We start from the raw sequence: 19,330 nt of genomic DNA, 5'->3' as shown, positions 1-19,330 counted from the left end.
TTAAGAATTGCTGCTATCATTTCATTGTAGTTTCAATGGAGTGGTGTATATATAAAGTACATTGTATTGATATTGCATTTTATCTGCAAATTAAATGGGATGGAAGCTCAGAGGGGGAGTACATGCTATATATGTATGAGGTCCTTTCTCCACTGAGTTTGTGTGCCAAATTCACATTTGCACAATTACTACTTTCCAGAATGTTGAAATATATATATATATTGCAGTATAGAGTGGCATGGTGGCCAAGTGGTAAGGCGTCGGTCTCGTAAACCGAAGACCATGGGTTCAAATCCCATCCGTGCCTTTATAGAAAAGACATCCAATTCCATGGAAATTTAGATTCTATGGCATATTTATTGCCTTTAAAAAACAAATCCCTACTATTTTGTTATTGACTGTGCGCTAGTTTGTTCCATGTGTAACTCGTCGCCAGAACCACTGGCTCCAGGTCATCTGTAAGTCTAGGCTAGGTAAAGCTCCGCCTTATCAAAGCACTCACAGGCGGCCTAGTCCTCGCACAGCAGTCCCTTCCAGCTGCAGTCAGAGCAGGAGATGTTCACCCCTCCGCGTCCAGACTGCAAATGAATTGCACTGCTTTGCTTTATCTTCGCCAGGTCGCAGTTGTGTATGAGAACTTGTTCTTAACTGGCTTACCTGGTATAATAAAGGTGTCGTTCTTGTAAACCGAAGACCATGGGTTCAAATCCCATCCTTGCCTTTATAGAAAAGACATCCAATTCCATGGAAATTTAGATTCATTGGAGGACTTTGTAGAAAAATCATGTTGTATCAATATTTGAAAACAACTATTATTTTAAGGGGAAGTATCTCTACGATAGAGCCACTTTACATGTTTGCTGTCCTACAGTATTCCCCAACTTGTCTTTTGAGAGTATTCACTTGGTAAATTAGCTTTTGCACAACTCCCACTTTCCACAATGTTGACATTCTAAGAATGAAAAAGATGTAAAATGTCATCTGTTTTTGTTAACTGAAGCACATGGTTTCAATCCATGTTCGACATTTATGGTAGATAGCTGATATTATGGGAATGTACTTTCATCACAACAGTGTAAAGAAAAGGTCAATTGTCTTGATATGGCCACTGCGACCTGTATGCTCTAGTCGGCTGGCCCTCGCTACATATTCGTCGCCAGAACCACTGGCTATTTTGTTATTGAATATGCGCTTATTTGTTCCATGTGTAACTCGTCGCCAGAACCACTGGCTCCAGGTCATCTGTAAGTCTATGCTAGGTAAAGCTCCGCCTTATCAAAGCACTCACAGGCAGCCTAGTCCTCGCGCAGCAGTCCCTTCCAGCTGCAGTCAGAGCAGGAGATGCCCATCTGCAGTCAGAGCAGGAGATGTTCACCCCTCCGCGTCCAGACTGCAAATGAATTGCACTGCTTTGCTTTATCTTGGCCAGGTCGCAGTTGTGTATGAGAACTTGTTCTTAACTGGCTTACCTGGTATAATAAAGTTGAAATGTAATAAAATAAGAAACAATTTTTTTGTTCCCAGAAAGGGGGTGTAGCTCAGTGGTAGAGTGCATGCTTTGCATGTATGAGGTCCTAGGTTCAATCCCCAGCTTCTCCATGATTTTTTGCAAAGACCCAACTTCTACTTTCCACAATGTTGAAATTCTAAGCAGGAAACAGAGATGTGCTAAATCATTTTGTCTTTTAATCTGAAGAACATGCGTTCAATCCCTGTTAGTACATTTATAGAACAGAAGTGGCATGGTTGCCAACTTTTATGGCATCATTTTCAAAAACTGAAGTTCATGTTTTCGATCCCTGTCCGTACCTGTTTTAAGAATTGCTGCTATCATTTCATTGTAGTTTCAATGGAGTGGTGTATATATAAAGTACATTGTATTGACATTGCGTTTTATCTGCAAATTAAATGGGATGGAAGCTCAGAGGGGGAGTACATGCTATATATGTATGAGGTCCTTTCTCCACTGAGTTTGTGTGCCAAATTCACATTTGCACAATTACTACTTTCCAGAATGTTGAAATATATATATATATTGCAGTATAGAGTGGCATGGTGGCCAAGTGGTAAGGCGTCGGTCTCGTAAACCGAAGACCATGGGTTCAAATCCCATCCGTGCCTTTATAGAAAAGACATCCAATTCCATGGAAATTTAGATTCTATGGCATATTTATTGCCTTTAAAAAACAAATCCCTACTATTTTGTTATTGACTGTGCGCTAGTTTGTTCCATGTGTAACTCGTCGCCAGAACCACTGGCTCCAGGTCATCTGTAAGTCTAGGCTAGGTAAAGCTCCGCCTTATCAAAGCACTCACAGGCGGCCTAGTCCTCGCACAGCAGTCCCTTCCAGCTGCAGTCAGAGCAGGAGATGTTCACCCCTCCGCGTCCAGACTGCAAATGAATTGCACTGCTTTGCTTTATCTTCGCCAGGTCGCAGTTGTGTATGAGAACTTGTTCTTAACTGGCTTACCTGGTATAATAAAGGTGTCGTTCTTGTAAACCGAAGACCATGGGTTCAAATCCCATCCTTGCCTTTATAGAAAAGACATCCAATTCCATGGAAATTTAGATTCATTGGAGGACTTTGTAGAAAAATCATGTTGTATCAATATTTGAAAACAACTATTATTTTAAGGGGAAGTATCTCTACGATAGAGCCACTTTACATGTTTGCTGTCCTACAGTATTCCCCAACTTGTCTTTTGAGAGTATTCACTTGGTAAATTAGCTTTTGCACAACTCCCACTTTCCACAATGTTGACATTCTAAGAATGAAAAAGATGTAAAATGTCATCTGTTTTTGTTAACTGAAGCACATGGTTTCAATCCATGTTCGACATTTATGGTAGATAGCTGATATTATGGGAATGTACTTTCATCACAACAGTGTAAAGAAAAGGTCAATTGTCTTGATATGGCCACTGCGACCTGTATGCTCTAGTCGGCTGGCCCTCGCTACATATTCGTCGCCAGAACCACTGGCTATTTTGTTATTGAATATGCGCTTATTTGTTCCATGTGTAACTCGTCGCCAGAACCACTGGCTCCAGGTCATCTGTAAGTCTATGCTAGGTAAAGCTCCGCCTTATCAAAGCACTCACAGGCAGCCTAGTCCTCGCGCAGCAGTCCCTTCCAGCTGCAGTCAGAGCAGGAGATGCCCATCTGCAGTCAGAGCAGGAGATGTTCACCCCTCCGCGTCCAGACTGCAAATGAATTGCACTGCTTTGCTTTATCTTGGCCAGGTCGCAGTTGTGTATGAGAACTTGTTCTTAACTGGCTTACCTGGTATAATAAAGTTGAAATGTAATAAAATAAGAAACAATTTTTTTGTTCCCAGAAAGGGGGTGTAGCTCAGTGGTAGAGTGCATGCTTTGCATGTATGAGGTCCTAGGTTCAATCCCCAGCTTCTCCATGATTTTTTGCAAAGACCCAACTTCTACTTTCCACAATGTTGAAATTCTAAGCAGGAAACAGAGATGTGCTAAATCATTTTGTCTTTTAATCTGAAGAACATGCGTTCAATCCCTGTTAGTACATTTATAGAACAGAAGTGGCATGGTTGCCAACTTTTATGGCATCATTTTCAAAAACTGAAGTTCATGTTTTCGATCCCTGTCCGTACCTGTTTTAAGAATTGCTGCTATCATCTCATTGTAGTTTCAATGGAGTGGTGTATATATAAAGTACATTGTATTGACATTGCGTTTTATCTGCAAATTAAATGGGATGGAAGCTCAGAGGGGGAGTACATGCTATATATGTATGAGGTCCTTTCTCCACTGAGTTTGTGTGCCAAATTCACATTTGCACAATTACTACTTTCCAGAATGTTGAATATATATATATATTGCAGTATAGAGTGGCATGGTGGCCAAGTGGTAAGGCGTCGGTCTCGTAAACCGAAGACCATGGGTTCAAATCCCATCCGTGCCTTTATAGAAAAGACATCCAATTCCATGGAAATTTAGATTCTATGGCATATTTATTGCCTTTAAAAAACAAATCCCTACTATTTTGTTATTGACTGTGCGCTAGTTTGTTCCATGTGTAACTCGTCGCCAGAACCACTGGCTCCAGGTCATCTGTAAGTCTAGGCTAGGTAAAGCTCCGCCTTATCAAAGCACTCACAGGCGGCCTAGTCCTCGCACAGCAGTCCCTTCCAGCTGCAGTCAGAGCAGGAGATGTTCACCCCTCCGCGTCCAGACTGCAAATGAATTGCACTGCTTTGCTTTATCTTCGCCAGGTCGCAGTTGTGTATGAGAACTTGTTCTTAACTGGCTTACCTGGTATAATAAAGGTGTCGTTCTTGTAAACCGAAGACCATGGGTTCAAATCCCATCCTTGCCTTTATAGAAAAGACATCCAATTCCATGGAAATTTAGATTCATTGGAGGACTTTGTAGAAAAATCATGTTGTATCAATATTTGAAAACAACTATTATTTTAAGGGGAAGTATCTCTACGATAGAGCCACTTTACATGTTTGCTGTCCTACAGTATTCCCCAACTTGTCTTTTGAGAGTATTCACTTGGTAAATTAGCTTTTGCACAACTCCCACTTTCCACAATGTTGACATTCTAAGAATGAAAAAGATGTAAAATGTCATCTGTTTTTGTTAACTGAAGCACATGGTTTCAATCCATGTTCGACATTTATGGTAGATAGCTGATATTATGGGAATGTACTTTCATCACAACAGTGTAAAGAAAAGGTCAATTGTCTTGATATGGCCACTGCGACCTGTATGCTCTAGTCGGCTGGCCCTCGCTACATATTCGTCGCCAGAACCACTGGCTATTTTGTTATTGAATATGCGCTTATTTGTTCCATGTGTAACTCGTCGCCAGAACCACTGGCTCCAGGTCATCTGTAAGTCTATGCTAGGTAAAGCTCCGCCTTATCAAAGCACTCACAGGCAGCCTAGTCCTCGCGCAGCAGTCCCTTCCAGCTGCAGTCAGAGCAGGAGATGCCCATCTGCAGTCAGAGCAGGAGATGTTCACCCCTCCGCGTCCAGACTGCAAATGAATTGCACTGCTTTGCTTTATCTTGGCCAGGTCGCAGTTGTGTATGAGAACTTGTTCTTAACTGGCTTACCTGGTATAATAAAGTTGAAATGTAATAAAATAAGAAACAATTTTTTTGTTCCCAGAAAGGGGGTGTAGCTCAGTGGTAGAGTGCATGCTTTGCATGTATGAGGTCCTAGGTTCAATCCCCAGCTTCTCCATGATTTTTTGCAAAGACCCAACTTCTACTTTCCACAATGTTGAAATTCTAAGCAGGAAACAGAGATGTGCTAAATCATTTTGTCTTTTAATCTGAAGAACATGCGTTCAATCCCTGTTAGTACATTTATAGAACAGAAGTGGCATGGTTGCCAACTTTTATGGCATCATTTTCAAAAACTGAAGTTCATGTTTTCGATCCCTGTCCGTACCTGTTTTAAGAATTGCTGCTATCATTTCATTGTAGTTTCAATGGAGTGGTGTATATATAAAGTACATTGTATTGACATTGCAGTTTTATCTGCAAATTAAATGGGATGGAAGCTCAGAGGGGGAGTACATGCTATATATGTATGAGGTCCTTTCTCCACTGAGTTTGTGTGCCAAATTCACATTTGCACAATTACTACTTTCCAGAATGTTGAATATATATATATATTGCAGTATAGAGTGGCATGGTGGCCAAGTGGTAAGGCGTCGGTCTCGTAAACCGAAGACCATGGGTTCAAATCCCATCCGTGCCTTTATAGAAAAGACATCCAATTCCATGGAAATTTAGATTCTATGGCATATTTATTGCCTTTAAAAAACAAATCCCTACTATTTTGTTATTGACTGTGCGCTAGTTTGTTCCATGTGTAACTCGTCGCCAGAACCACTGGCTCCAGGTCATCTGTAAGTCTAGGCTAGGTAAAGCTCCGCCTTATCAAAGCACTCACAGGCGGCCTAGTCCTCGCACAGCAGTCCCTTCCAGCTGCAGTCAGAGCAGGAGATGTTCACCCCTCCGCGTCCAGACTGCAAATGAATTGCACTGCTTTGCTTTATCTTCGCCAGGTCGCAGTTGTGTATGAGAACTTGTTCTTAACTGGCTTACCTGGTATAATAAAGGTGTCGTTCTTGTAAACCGAAGACCATGGGTTCAAATCCCATCCTTGCCTTTATAGAAAAGACATCCAATTCCATGGAAATTTAGATTCATTGGAGGACTTTGTAGAAAAATCATGTTGTATCAATATTTGAAAACAACTATTATTTTAAGGGGAAGTATCTCTACGATAGAGCCACTTTACATGTTTGCTGTCCTACAGTATTCCCCAACTTGTCTTTTGAGAGTATTCACTTGGTAAATTAGCTTTTGCACAACTCCCACTTTCCACAATGTTGACATTCTAAGAATGAAAAAGATGTAAAATGTCATCTGTTTTTGTTAACTGAAGCACATGGTTTCAATCCATGTTCGACATTTATGGTAGATAGCTGATATTATGGGAATGTACTTTCATCACAACAGTGTAAAGAAAAGGTCAATTGTCTTGATATGGCCACTGCGACCTGTATGCTCTAGTCGGCTGGCCCTCGCTACATATTCGTCGCCAGAACCACTGGCTATTTTGTTATTGAATATGCGCTTATTTGTTCCATGTGTAACTCGTCGCCAGAACCACTGGCTCCAGGTCATCTGTAAGTCTATGCTAGGTAAAGCTCCGCCTTATCAAAGCACTCACAGGCAGCCTAGTCCTCGCGCAGCAGTCCCTTCCAGCTGCAGTCAGAGCAGGAGATGCCCATCTGCAGTCAGAGCAGGAGATGTTCACCCCTCCGCGTCCAGACTGCAAATGAATTGCACTGCTTTGCTTTATCTTGGCCAGGTCGCAGTTGTGTATGAGAACTTGTTCTTAACTGGCTTACCTGGTATAATAAAGTTGAAATGTAATAAAATAAGAAACAATTTTTTTGTTCCCAGAAAGGGGGTGTAGCTCAGTGGTAGAGTGCATGCTTTGCATGTATGAGGTCCTAGGTTCAATCCCCAGCTTCTCCATGATTTTTTGCAAAGACCCAACTTCTACTTTCCACAATGTTGAAATTCTAAGCAGGAAACAGAGATGTGCTAAATCATTTTGTCTTTTAATCTGAAGAACATGCGTTCAATCCCTGTTAGTACATTTATAGAACAGAAGTGGCATGGTTGCCAACTTTTATGGCATCATTTTCAAAAACTGAAGTTCATGTTTTCGATCCCTGTCCGTACCTGTTTTAAGAATTGCTGCTATCATTTCATTGTAGTTTCAATGGAGTGGTGTATATATAAAGTACATTGTATTGATATTGCATTTTATCTGCAAATTAAATGGGATGGAAGCTCAGAGGGGGAGTACATGCTATATATGTATGAGGTCCTTTCTCCACTGAGTTTGTGTGCCAAATTCACATTTGCACAATTACTACTTTCCAGAATGTTGAATATATATATATATTGCAGTATAGAGTGGCATGGTGGCCAAGTGGTAAGGCGTCGGTCTCGTAAACCGAAGACCATGGGTTCAAATCCCATCCGTGCCTTTATAGAAAAGACATCCAATTCCATGGAAATTTAGATTCTATGGCATATTTATTGCCTTTAAAAAACAAATCCCTACTATTTTGTTATTGACTGTGCGCTAGTTTGTTCCATGTGTAACTCGTCGCCAGAACCACTGGCTCCAGGTCATCTGTAAGTCTAGGCTAGGTAAAGCTCCGCCTTATCAAAGCACTCACAGGCGGCCTAGTCCTCGCACAGCAGTCCCTTCCAGCTGCAGTCAGAGCAGGAGATGTTCACCCCTCCGCGTCCAGACTGCAAATGAATTGCACTGCTTTGCTTTATCTTCGCCAGGTCGCAGTTGTGTATGAGAACTTGTTCTTAACTGGCTTACCTGGTATAATAAAGGTGTCGTTCTTGTAAACCGAAGACCATGGGTTCAAATCCCATCCTTGCCTTTATAGAAAAGACATCCAATTCCATGGAAATTTAGATTCATTGGAGGACTTTGTAGAAAAATCATGTTGTATCAATATTTGAACACAACTATTATTTTAAGGGGAAGTATCTCTACGATAGAGCCACTTTACATGTTTGCTGTCCTACAGTATTCCCCAACTTGTCTTTTGAGAGTATTCACTTGTTAAATTAGCTTTTGCACAACTCCCACTTTCCACAATGTTGACATTCTAAGAATGAAAAAGATGTAAAATGTCATCTGTTTTTGTTAACTGAAGCACATGGTTTCAATCCATGTTCGACATTTATGGTAGATAGCTGATATTATGGGAATGTAGTTTCATCACAACAGTGTAAAGAAAAGGTCAATTGTCTTGATATGGCCACTGCGACCTGTATGCTCTAGTCGGCTGGCCCTCGCTACATATTCGTCGCCAGAACCACTGGCTATTTTGTTATTGAATATGCGCTTATTTGTTCCATGTGTAACTCGTCGCCAGAACCACTGGCTCCAGGTCATCTGTAAGTCTATGCTAGGTAAAGCTCCGCCTTATCAAAGCACTCACAGGCAGCCTAGTCCTCGCGCAGCAGTCCCTTCCAGCTGCAGTCAGAGCAGGAGATGCCCATCTGCAGTCAGAGCAGGAGATGTTCACCCCTCCGCGTCCAGACTGCAAATGAATTGCACTGCTTTGCGTTTATCTTGGCCAGGTCGCAGTTGTGTATGAGAACTTGTTCTTAACTGGCTTACCTGGTATAATAAAGTTGAAATGTAATAAAATAAGAAACAATTTTTTTTGTTCCCAGAAAGGGGGTGTAGCTCAGTGGTAGAGTGCATGCTTTGCATGTATGATGTCCTAGGTTCAATCCCCAGCTTCTCCATGATTTTTTGCAAAGACCCAACTTCTACTTTCCACAATGTTGAAATTCTAAGCAGGAAACAGAGATGTGCTAAATCATTTTGTCTTTTAATCTGAAGAACATGCGTTCAATCCCTGTTAGTACATTTATAGAACAGAAGTGGCATGGTTGCCAACTTTTATGGCATCATTTTCAAAAACTGAAGTTCATGTTTTCGATCCCTCTCCGTACCTGTTTTAAGAATTGCTGCTATCATCTCATTGTAGTTTCAATGGAGTGGTGTATATATAAAGTACATTGTATTGACATTGCGTTTTATCTGCAAATTAAATGGGATGGAAGCTCAGAGGGGGAGTGCATGCTATATATGTATGAGGTCCTTTCTCCACTGAGTTTGTGTGCCAAATTCACATTTGCACAACTACTACTTTCCAGAATGTTGATATTACAGTATAGAGTGGCATGGTGGCAAAGTGGTAAGGCGTCGGTCTTGTAAACCGAAGACCATGGTTTCAAATTCCATCCGTGACTTTATAGAAAAGACATCCAATTCCATGGAAATTTAGATTCATTGGAGGACTTTGTAGAAAAATCATGTTGTATCAATATTTGAACACAACTATTATTTTAAGGGGAAGTGATCTCTACGTTAGAGCCACTTTACATGTTTGCTGTCCTACAGTGTTCCCCAACTTGTCTTTTGAGAGTATTCACTTGTTAAATTAGCTTTTGCACAACTCCCACTTTCCACAATGTTGACATTCTAAGAATGAAAAAGATGTAAAATGTCATCTGTTTTTGTTAACTGAAGCACATGGGTTCAATCCATGTTCGACATTTATGGTAGATAGCTGATATTATGGGAATGTACTTTCATCACAACAGTGTAAAGAAAAGGTCAATTGTCTTGATATGGCCACTGCGACCTGTATGCTCTAGTCGGCTGGCCCTCGCTACATATTCGTCGCCAGAACCACTGGCTATTTTGTTATTGAATATGCGCTTATTTGTTCCATGTGTAACTCGTCGCCAGAACCACTGGCTCCAGGTCATCTGTAAGTCTATGCTAGGTAAAGCTCCGCCTTATCAAAGCACTCACAGGCGGCCTAGTCCTCGTGCAGCAGTCCCTTCCAGCTGCAGTCAGAGCAGGAGATGCCCATCTGTAAATAGCCCACCCAATCTACCTACCTCATCGCCATATTATTTTTATTTACTTTCTGCACTTTTGCACACCAGGATTTCTACTTGCACATCATCATCTGCTCATCTATCACTCCAGTTTTCATTTGCTAAATTGTGATTACTTCGGTACTGGGGGCTGGGGTCAGTTTGTTATATCTGGAGTACTTCTCCTGTCCTATTCGGTGTCCTGTGTGAATCTAAGTGTGCGTTCTCTAATTCTCTCCTTCTCTCTTTCTTTCTCTCTCTCGGAGGACCTGAGCCCTAGTATAGAGGGGCATGGTGGCATGGTGGCCAAGTGGTAAGGCGTCGGTCTCGTAAACCGAAGACCATGGGTTCAAATCCCATCCGTGCCTTTATAGAAAAGACATCCAATTCCATGGAAATTTAGATTCATTGGAGGACTTTGTAGAAAAATCATGTTGTATCAATATTTGAACACAACTATTATTTTAAGGGGAAGTGATCTCTACGTTAGAGCCACTTTACATGTTTGCTGTCCTACAGTGTTCCCCAACTTGTCTTTTGAGAGTATTCACTTGTTAAATTAGCTTTTGCACAACTCCCACTTTCCACAATGTTGACATTCTAAGAATGAAAAAGATGTAAAATGTCATCTGTTTTTGTTAACTGAAGCACATGGGTTCAATCCATGTTCGACATTTATGGTAGATAGCTGATATTATGGGAATGTACTTTCATCACAACAGTGTAAAGAAAAGGTCAATTGTCTTGATATGGCCACTGCGACCTGTATGCTCTAGTCGGCTGGCCCTCGCTACATATTCGTCGCCAGAACCACTGGCTATTTTGTTATTGAATATGCGCTTATTTGTTCCATGTGTAACTCGTCGCCAGAACCACTGGCTCCAGGTCATCTGTAAGTCTATGCTAGGTAAAGCTCCGCCTTATCAAAGCACTCACAGGCGGCCTAGTCCTCGCGCAGCAGTCCCTTCCAGCTGCAGTCAGAGCAGGAGATGCCCATCTGTAAATAGCCCACCCAATCTACCTACCTCATCGCCATATTGTTTTTATTTACTTTCTGCACTTTTGCACACCAGGATTTCTACTTGCACATCATCATCTGCTCATCTATCACTCCAGTTTTCATTTGCTAAATTGTGATTACTTCGGTACTGGGGGCTGGGGTCAGTTTGTTATATCTGGAGTACTTCTCCTGTCCTATTCGGTGTCCTGTGTGAATCTAAGTGTGCGTTCTCTAATTCTCTCCTTCTCTCTTTCTTTCTCTCTCTCGGAGGACCTGAGCCCTAGGACCATGCCCCAGGACTACCTGACATGATGACTCCTTGCTGTCCCCAGTCCACCTGGCCATGCTGCTGCTCCAGTTTCAACTTCCACCTGACTGTGCTGCTGCTCCAGTTTCAACTGTTCTGCCTTATTATTATTCGACCATGCTGGTCATTTATGAACATTTGAACATCTTGGCCATGTTCTGTTGTAATCTCCACCCGGCACAGCCAGAAGAGGACTGGCCACCCCACATAGCCTGGTTCCTCTCTAGGTTTCTTCCTAGGTATTGGCCTTTCTAGGGAGTTTTTCCTAGCCACCGTGCTTCTACACCTGCATTGCTTGCTGTTTGGGGTTTTAGGCTGGGTTTCGGTACAGCACTTTGAGATATCAGCTGATGTACGAAGGGCTATATAAATAAATTTGATTTGATTTGATTTGATTTACTATGGCATATTTATTGCCTTTAAAAAAAATTTCCTTCTATTTTGTTATTGACTGTGCGCTAGTTTGTTCCATGTGTAACTCGTCGCCAGAACCACTGGCTCCAGGTCATCTGTAAGTCTAGGCCAGGTAAAGCTCCGCCTTATCAAAGCACTCACAGGCGGCCTAGTCCTCGCACAGCAGTCCCTTCCAGCTGCAGTCAGAGCAGGAGATGTTCACCCCTCCGCGTCCAGACTGCAAATGAATTGCACTGCTTTGCTTTATCTTCGCCAGGTCGCAGTTGTGTATGAGAACTTGTTCTTAACTGGCTTACCTGGTATAATAAAGGTGTCGGTCTTGTAAACCGAAGACCATGGGTTCAAATCCCATCCTTGCCTTTATAGAAAAGACATCCAATTCCATGGAAATTTAGATTCATTGGAGGACTTGAGTTTGTGTGTCAAATTCACATTTGCACAACTACTACTTTCCAGAATGTTGATATTACAGTATAGAGTGGAATGGTGGCCAAGTGGTAAGGCGTCGGTCTCGTAAACCGAAGACCATGGGTTCAAATCCCATCCGTGCCTTTATAGAAAAGACTTCCAATTCCATGTTAATATACATTCATTGGAGGACTTGGTAGAAAAATCATGTTGTATCAATATTTGAACACAACTATTATATTAAGGGGAAGTATCTCTACGATACAGCCACTTTACATGTTTGCTGTCCTACAGTATTCCCCAACTTGTCTTTTGAGAGTATTCACTTGTTAAATTAGCTTTTGCACAACTCCCACTTTCCACAATGTTGACATTCTAAGAATGAAATAGATGTAAAAAGTCATCTGTTTTTGTTAACTGAAGAACATGAGTTCAATCCCTGTTAGTACATTTATAGAACAGAAGTGGCATAGTGGCCAACTTTTATGGCATCATTTTCAAAAACTGAAGTTCATGTTTACGATCCCTCTCCGTACCTGTTTTAAGAATTGCTGCTATCATCTCATTGTAGTTTCAATGGAGTGGTGTATATATAAAGTACATTGTATTGACATTGCGTTTTATCTGCAAATTAAATGGGATGGAAGCTCAGAGGGGGAGTGCATGCTATATATGTATGAGGTCCTTTCTCCACTGAGTTTGTGTGCCAAATTCACATTTGCACAACTACTACTTTCCAGAATGTTGATATTACAGTATAGAGTGGCATGGTGGCAAAGTGGTAAGGCGTCGGTCTTGTAAACCGAAGACCATGGGTTCACATTCCATCCGTGCCTTTATCGAAAAGACTTCCAATTCCATGGAAATGTACATTCATTGGAGGACTTTGTAGAAAAATCATGTTGTATCAATATTTGAACACAACTATTATATTAAGGTGAAGTATCTCTACGATAGAGCCACTTTACATGTTTGCTGTCCTACAGTATTCCCCAACTTGTCTTTTGAGAGTATTCACTTGTTAAATTAGCTTTTGCACAACTCCCACTTTCCACAATGTTGACATTCTAAGAATGAAATAGATGTAAAAAGTCATCTGTTTTTGTTAACTGAAGAACATGAGTTCAATCACTGTTAGTACATTTATAGAACAGAAGTGGCATGGTGGCCAACTTTTATGGCATCATTTTCAAAAACTGAAGTTCATGTTTTCGATCCCTCTCCGTACCTGTTTTAAGAATTGCTGCTATCATCTCATTGTAGTTTCAATGGAGTGGTGTATATATAAAGTACATTGTATTGACATTGCGTTTTATCTGCAAATTAAATGGGATGGAAGCTCAGAGGGGGAGTGCATGCTATATATGTATGAGGTCCTTTCTCCACTGAGTTTGTGTGTCAAATTCACATTTGCACAACTACTACTTTCCAGAATGTTGATATTACAGTATAGAGTGGCATGGTGGCCAAGTGGTAAGGCGTCGGTCTCGTAAACCGAAGACCATGGGTTCAAATCCCATCCGTGCCTTTATAGAAAATACTTCCAATTCCATGTTAATGTACATTCATTGGAGGACTTGGTAGAAAAATCATGTTGTATCAATATTTGAACACAACTATTATATTAAGGCCACTTTACATGTTTGCTGTCCTACAGTATTCCCAAACTTGTCTTTTGAGAGTATTCACTTGTTAAATTAGCTTTTGCACAACTCCCACTTTCCACAATGTTGACATTCTAAGAATGAAATAGATTTAAAAAGTCATTGGTTTTTGTTAACTGAAAACATGAGTTCAATCCCTGTTAGTACATTTATAGAACAGAAGTGGCATGGTGGCCAACTTTTATGGCATCATTTTCAAAAACTGAAGTTCATGTTTTCGATCCCTCTCCGTACCTGTTTTAAGAATTGCTGCTATCATCTCATTGTAGTTTCAATGGAGTGGTGTATATATAAAGTACATTGTATTGACATTGCGTTTTATCTGCAAATTAAATGGGATGGAAGCTCAGAGGGGGAGTGCATGCTATATATGTATGAGGTCCTTTCTCCACTGAGTTTGTGTGCCAAATTCACATTTGCACAACTACTACTTTCCAGAATTTTGACATTACAGTATAGAGTGGCATGGTGGCAAAGTGGTAAGGCGTCGGTCTTGTAAACCGAAGACCATGGGTTCACATTCCATCCGTGCCTTTATAGAAAAGACTTCCAATTCCATGGAAATGTACATTCATTGGAGGACTTTGTAGATAAATCATGTTGTATCAATATTTGAACACAACTATTATATTAAGGTGAAGTATCTCTACGATAGAGCCACTTTACATGTTTGCTGTCCTACAGTATTCCCCAACTTGTCTTTTGAGAGTATTCACTTGTTAAATTAGCTTTTGCACAACTCCCACTTTCCACAATGTTGACATTCTAAGAATGAAATAGATGTAAAAAGTCATCTGTTTTTGTTAACTGAAGAACATGAGTTCAATCACTGTTAGTACATTTATAGAACAGAAGTGGCATGGTGGCCAACTTTTATGGCATCATTTTCAAAAACTGAAGTTCATGTTTTCGATCCCTCTCCGTACCTGTTTTAAGAATTGCTGCTATCATCTCATTGTAGTTTCATTGGAGTGGTGTATATATAAAGTACATTGTATTGACATTGCGTTTTATCTGCAAATTAAATGGGATGGAAGCTCAGAGGGGGAGTGCATGCTATATATGTATGAGGTCCTTTCTCCACTGAGTTTGTGTGTCAAATTCACATTTGCACAACTACTACTTTCCAGAATGTTGATATTACAGTATAGAGTGGCATGGTGGCCAAGTGGTAAGGCGTCGGTCTCGTAAACCGAAGACCATGGGTTCAAATCCCATCCGTGCCTTTATAGAAAATACTTCCAATTCCATGTTAATGTACATTCATTGGAGGACTTGGTAGAAAAATCATGTTGTATCAATATTTGAACACAACTATTATATTAAGGCCACTTTACATGTTTGCTGTCCTACAGTATTCCCAAACTTGTCTTTTGAGAGTATTCACTTGTTAAATTAGCTTTTGCACAACTCCCACTTTCCACAATGTTGACATTCTAAGAATGAAATAGATTTAAAAAGTCATTGGTTTTTGTTAACTGAAAACATGAGTTCAATCCCTGTTAGTACATTTATAGAACAGAAGTGGCATGGTGGCCAACTTTTATGGCATCATTTTCAAAAACTGAAGTTCATGTTTTCGATCCCTCTCCGTACCTGTTTTAAGAATTGCTGCTATCATCTCATTGTAGTTTCAATGGAGTGGTGTATATATAAAGTACATTGTATTGACATTGCGTTTTATCTGCAAATTAAATGGGATGGAAGCTCAGAGGGGGAGTGCATGCTATATATGTATGAGGTCCTTTCTCCACTGAGTTTGTGTGCCAAATTCACATTTGCACAACTACTACTTTCCAGAATTTTGACATTACAGTATAGAGTGGCATGGTGGCAAAGTGGTAAGGCGTCGGTCTTGTAAACCGAAGACCATGGGTTCACATTCCATCCGTGCCTTTATAGAAAAGACTTCCAATTCCATGGAAATGTACATTCATTGGAGGACTTTGTAGAAAAATCATGTTGTATCAATATTTGAACACAACTATTATATTAAGGTGAAGTATCTCTACGATAGAGCCACTTTACATGTTTGCTGTCCTACAGTATTCCCCAACTTCTCTTTTGAGAGTATTCACTTGTTAAATTAGCTTTTGCACAACTCCCACTTTCCACAATGTTGACATTCTAAGAATGAAATAGATGTAAAAGTCATCTGTTTTTGTTAACTGAAGAACATGAGTTCAATCACTGTTAGTACATTTATAGAACAGAAGTGGCATGGTGGCCAACTTTTATGGCATCATTTTCAAAAACTGAAGTTCATGTTTTCGATCCCTCTCCGTACCTGTTTTAAGAATTGCTGCTATCATCTCATTGTAGTTTCATTGGAGTGGTGTATATATAAAGTACATTGTATTGACATTGCGTTTTATCTGCAAATTAAATGGGATGGAAGCTCAGAGGGGGAGTGCATGCTATATATGTATGAGGTCCTTTCTCCACTGAGTTTGTGTGTCAAATTCACATTTGCACAACTACTACTTTCCAGAATGTTGATATTACAGTATAGAGTGGCATGGTGGCCAAGTGGTAAGGCGTCGGTCTCGTAAACCGAAGACCATGGGTTCAAATCCCATCCGTGCCTTTATAGAAAAGACTTCCAATTCCATGGAAATGTCCATTCATTGGAGGACTTGGTAGAAAAATCATGTTGTATCAATATTTGAACACAACTATTATATTAAGGCCACTTTACATGTTTGCTGTCCTACAGTATTCCCCAACTTGTCTTTTGAGAGTATTCACTTGTTAAATTAGCTTTTGCACAACTCCCACTTTCCACAATGTTGACATTCTAAGAATGAAATAGATGTAAAAAGTCATCTGTTTTTGTTACTGAAGAACATGAGTTCAATCACTGTTAGTACATTTATAGAACAGAAGTGGCATGGTGGCCAACTTTTATGGCATCATTTAAAAAAACTGAAGTTCATGTTTTCGATCCCTCTCCGTACCTGTTTTAAGAATTGCTGCTATCATCTCATTGTAGTTCAATGGAGTGGTGTATATATAAAGTACATTGTATTGACATTGCGTTTTATCTGCAAATTAAATGGGATGGAAGCTCAGAGGGGGAGTGCATGCTATATATGTATGAGGTCCTTTCTCCACTGCGTTTGTGTGTCAAATTCACATTTGCACAACTACTACTTTCCAGAATGTTGATATTACAGGTATAGAGTGGCATGGTGGCCAAGTGGTAAGGCGTCGGTCTCGTAAACCGAAAGACCATGGGTTTCAAATCCCATCCGTGCACTTTATAGGAAAATACTTTCCAATTCCATGTTAATGTACATTCATTGGAGGATTGGTAGAAAATCATGTTGTATCAATATTTGAAACACAACTATTATATTAAGGTGAAGTATCTCTACGATATAGCCACTTTACAAGTTTGCTGTCCTACAGCATTCCCCAACTTATCTTTTGAGAGTATTCACTTGTTAATTAGCTTTTGCACAACTCCACTTTCCACAATGTTGACATTCTAAGAATGAAATAGATGTAAAAAGTCATCTGTTTTGTTAACTGAAAACATGAGTTCAATCCTGTTAGTACATTTATAGAACAGAAGTGGCATGGTGCCAACTTTATGGCATCATTTTCAAAAACTGAAGTTCATGTTTTCGATCCCTCTCCGTACTGTTTTAAGAATGCTGCTATCATCTCATTGTAGTTTCATGGAGTGGTTTGTATATATAAAGTACATTGTATTGACATTGCGTTTTATCTGCCAAATTAAATGGGATGGAAGCTCAGAGGGGGAGTGCATGCTATATATGTATGAGGTCCTTTCTCCAATGAGTTTGTGTGCCAAATTCACATTTGCACAACTACTACTTTCCAGAATTTGATATTAAAGTATAGAGTGGCATGGTGGCCAAGTGGTAAGGGCGTCTCGTAAACGAAGACCATGGGTTCAAAATCCATCCGTGCCTTTATAGAAAAGACTTCCAATTCCATGGAAATGTCCATTCATTGGAGGACTTTGTAGAAAAATCATGTTGTATCAATATTTGAACACAACTATTGATTAAGGGAAGTATCTACGATGAGCCACTTTACATGTTTGCTGTCCTACAGTATTCCCAACTTGTCTTTTGAGAGTATTCACTTGTTAAATTAGCTTTTGCACAACTCCACTTTCCACAATGTTGACATTCTAAGAATGAAATAGATGTAAAAGTCATCTGTTTTTGTTAACTGAAAACAGAGTTCAATCCCTGTTTAGTACATGTATAGAACAGGAATGGCATGGTGGCCAACTTTTATGGCATCATTTCAAAAATGAGTTCATGTTTCGATCCCTCTCCGTACCTGTTTTTAAGAATGCTGCTATCATCTCATTGTAGTTTCAATGGAGTGGTGTATATATAAAGTACCATTGTATTGACAGTGCGTTTTATCTGCAAATTAAATGGGATGGAAGCTCAGAGGGGGAGTGCATGCTTATAGTATGAGGTCCTTTCTCCACTGAGTTTGTGTGCCAAATTCACATTTGCACACTACTACTTTCCAGATTTGCTTTACAGTATAGGTGGCATGGTGGCCAAGTGGTTAAGGCGTCGGTCTCGTACAACCGAAGACCATGGGTTCAAATCCCATCCGTGCCTTTATATAAAAGACTTCCAATTCCATGGAAATGTCCATTCATTGGAGGACTTTGTAGAAAAATCATGTTGTATCAATATGTGAACACAACTATTATATTAAGGGGAAGATCTCTACGATTAGAGCCACTTTACATGTTTGCTGTCCTACAGTATTCCCCAACTTGTCTTTTGAGAGTATTCACTTGTTAAATTAGCTTTTGCCAACTCCCACTTTCCACAATGTTGACATTCTAAGAATGAAATAGATGTAAAAAGTCATCTGTTTTTGTTAACTGAAAACATGAGTTCAATCCCTGTTAGTACATTTATAGAACAGAAGTGGCATGGTGGCAACTTTTATGGCATCATTTTCAAAAACTGAAGTTCATGTTTTCGATCCCTCTCCGTACCTGTTTTAAGAATGCTGCTATCATCTCATGTAGTTTCAATGGAGTGGTGTATATATAAAGTACATGGTATTGACATTGCGTTTTATCTGCAAATTAAATGGGATGGAAGCCTCAGAGGGGGAGTGCATGCTATATATGTATGAGGTCCTTTCTCCACTGAGTTTGTGTGCCAAATTACATTTGCACAACTACTACTTTCCAGAATGTTGATTTTAAATATAGAGTGGCATGGTGGCCAAGTGGTAATGCGTCTGTCTGTAAACCGAGACAATGGGTTCAAATCCCATCCGTGCCTTTATAGAAAAGACTTCCAATTCCATGGAATGTCCATTCATGGAGGACTTTGTAGAAAAATCATGTTGTATCAATATTTGAACACAACTATTATATTAATGGGAAGTATCTCTACGATAGAGCCACTTTACATGTTTGCTGTCCTACAGTATTCCCCAACTTGTCTTTTGAGAGTATTCACTTGTAAATCAGCTTTTGCAACAACACTCCCACTTTCCACAATGTTGACATTCTAAG

The 19,330-nt window shown here is 40.1% G+C and overlaps 16 non-coding genes across 16 annotated transcripts; all 16 read left to right on the top strand.

Moving 5' to 3' along the window:
* The first annotated feature begins 235 nt into the window (after window positions 1–235).
* Window positions 236–307, top strand: trnat-cgu (transfer RNA threonine (anticodon CGU)). The gene has a single exon. It is a non-coding gene; the product is annotated as a tRNA-Thr (tRNA).
* Window positions 308–1,527: 1,220 nt separating this feature from the next.
* Window positions 1,528–1,599, top strand: trnaa-ugc (transfer RNA alanine (anticodon UGC)). The gene has a single exon. It is a non-coding gene; the product is annotated as a tRNA-Ala (tRNA).
* A 450-nt stretch (window positions 1,600–2,049) lies between these two features.
* Window positions 2,050–2,121, top strand: trnat-cgu (transfer RNA threonine (anticodon CGU)). Its single transcript has one exon. It is a non-coding gene; the product is annotated as a tRNA-Thr (tRNA).
* Window positions 2,122–3,341: 1,220 nt separating this feature from the next.
* trnaa-ugc (transfer RNA alanine (anticodon UGC)) lies at window positions 3,342–3,413 on the top strand. Its single transcript has one exon. It is a non-coding gene; the product is annotated as a tRNA-Ala (tRNA).
* Window positions 3,414–3,862: 449 nt separating this feature from the next.
* On the top strand, window positions 3,863–3,934 carry trnat-cgu (transfer RNA threonine (anticodon CGU)). Its single transcript has one exon. It is a non-coding gene; the product is annotated as a tRNA-Thr (tRNA).
* Window positions 3,935–5,154: 1,220 nt separating this feature from the next.
* trnaa-ugc (transfer RNA alanine (anticodon UGC)) lies at window positions 5,155–5,226 on the top strand. The gene has a single exon. It is a non-coding gene; the product is annotated as a tRNA-Ala (tRNA).
* A 450-nt stretch (window positions 5,227–5,676) lies between these two features.
* On the top strand, window positions 5,677–5,748 carry trnat-cgu (transfer RNA threonine (anticodon CGU)). The gene has a single exon. It is a non-coding gene; the product is annotated as a tRNA-Thr (tRNA).
* Window positions 5,749–6,968: 1,220 nt separating this feature from the next.
* trnaa-ugc (transfer RNA alanine (anticodon UGC)) lies at window positions 6,969–7,040 on the top strand. Its single transcript has one exon. It is a non-coding gene; the product is annotated as a tRNA-Ala (tRNA).
* A 449-nt stretch (window positions 7,041–7,489) lies between these two features.
* Window positions 7,490–7,561, top strand: trnat-cgu (transfer RNA threonine (anticodon CGU)). The gene has a single exon. It is a non-coding gene; the product is annotated as a tRNA-Thr (tRNA).
* Window positions 7,562–8,783: 1,222 nt separating this feature from the next.
* trnaa-ugc (transfer RNA alanine (anticodon UGC)) lies at window positions 8,784–8,855 on the top strand. The gene has a single exon. It is a non-coding gene; the product is annotated as a tRNA-Ala (tRNA).
* A 1,442-nt stretch (window positions 8,856–10,297) lies between these two features.
* trnat-cgu (transfer RNA threonine (anticodon CGU)) lies at window positions 10,298–10,369 on the top strand. The gene has a single exon. It is a non-coding gene; the product is annotated as a tRNA-Thr (tRNA).
* Window positions 10,370–12,202: 1,833 nt separating this feature from the next.
* On the top strand, window positions 12,203–12,274 carry trnat-cgu (transfer RNA threonine (anticodon CGU)). The gene has a single exon. It is a non-coding gene; the product is annotated as a tRNA-Thr (tRNA).
* A 1,312-nt stretch (window positions 12,275–13,586) lies between these two features.
* trnat-cgu (transfer RNA threonine (anticodon CGU)) lies at window positions 13,587–13,658 on the top strand. Its single transcript has one exon. It is a non-coding gene; the product is annotated as a tRNA-Thr (tRNA).
* A 1,290-nt stretch (window positions 13,659–14,948) lies between these two features.
* Window positions 14,949–15,020, top strand: trnat-cgu (transfer RNA threonine (anticodon CGU)). The gene has a single exon. It is a non-coding gene; the product is annotated as a tRNA-Thr (tRNA).
* A 1,289-nt stretch (window positions 15,021–16,309) lies between these two features.
* trnat-cgu (transfer RNA threonine (anticodon CGU)) lies at window positions 16,310–16,381 on the top strand. The gene has a single exon. It is a non-coding gene; the product is annotated as a tRNA-Thr (tRNA).
* A 1,955-nt stretch (window positions 16,382–18,336) lies between these two features.
* On the top strand, window positions 18,337–18,410 carry trnat-cgu (transfer RNA threonine (anticodon CGU)). The gene has a single exon. It is a non-coding gene; the product is annotated as a tRNA-Thr (tRNA).
* Window positions 18,411–19,330: the final 920 nt, after the last annotated feature.

This window comes from Oncorhynchus kisutch, unplaced genomic scaffold (genome assembly GCF_002021735.2).
Source record: "Oncorhynchus kisutch isolate 150728-3 unplaced genomic scaffold, Okis_V2 scaffold2168, whole genome shotgun sequence".
In the NCBI taxonomy this organism is placed as follows: Eukaryota; Metazoa; Chordata; class Actinopteri; order Salmoniformes; family Salmonidae; genus Oncorhynchus; species Oncorhynchus kisutch.
This window is presented reverse-complemented; position numbering and strand designations above follow the sequence as displayed.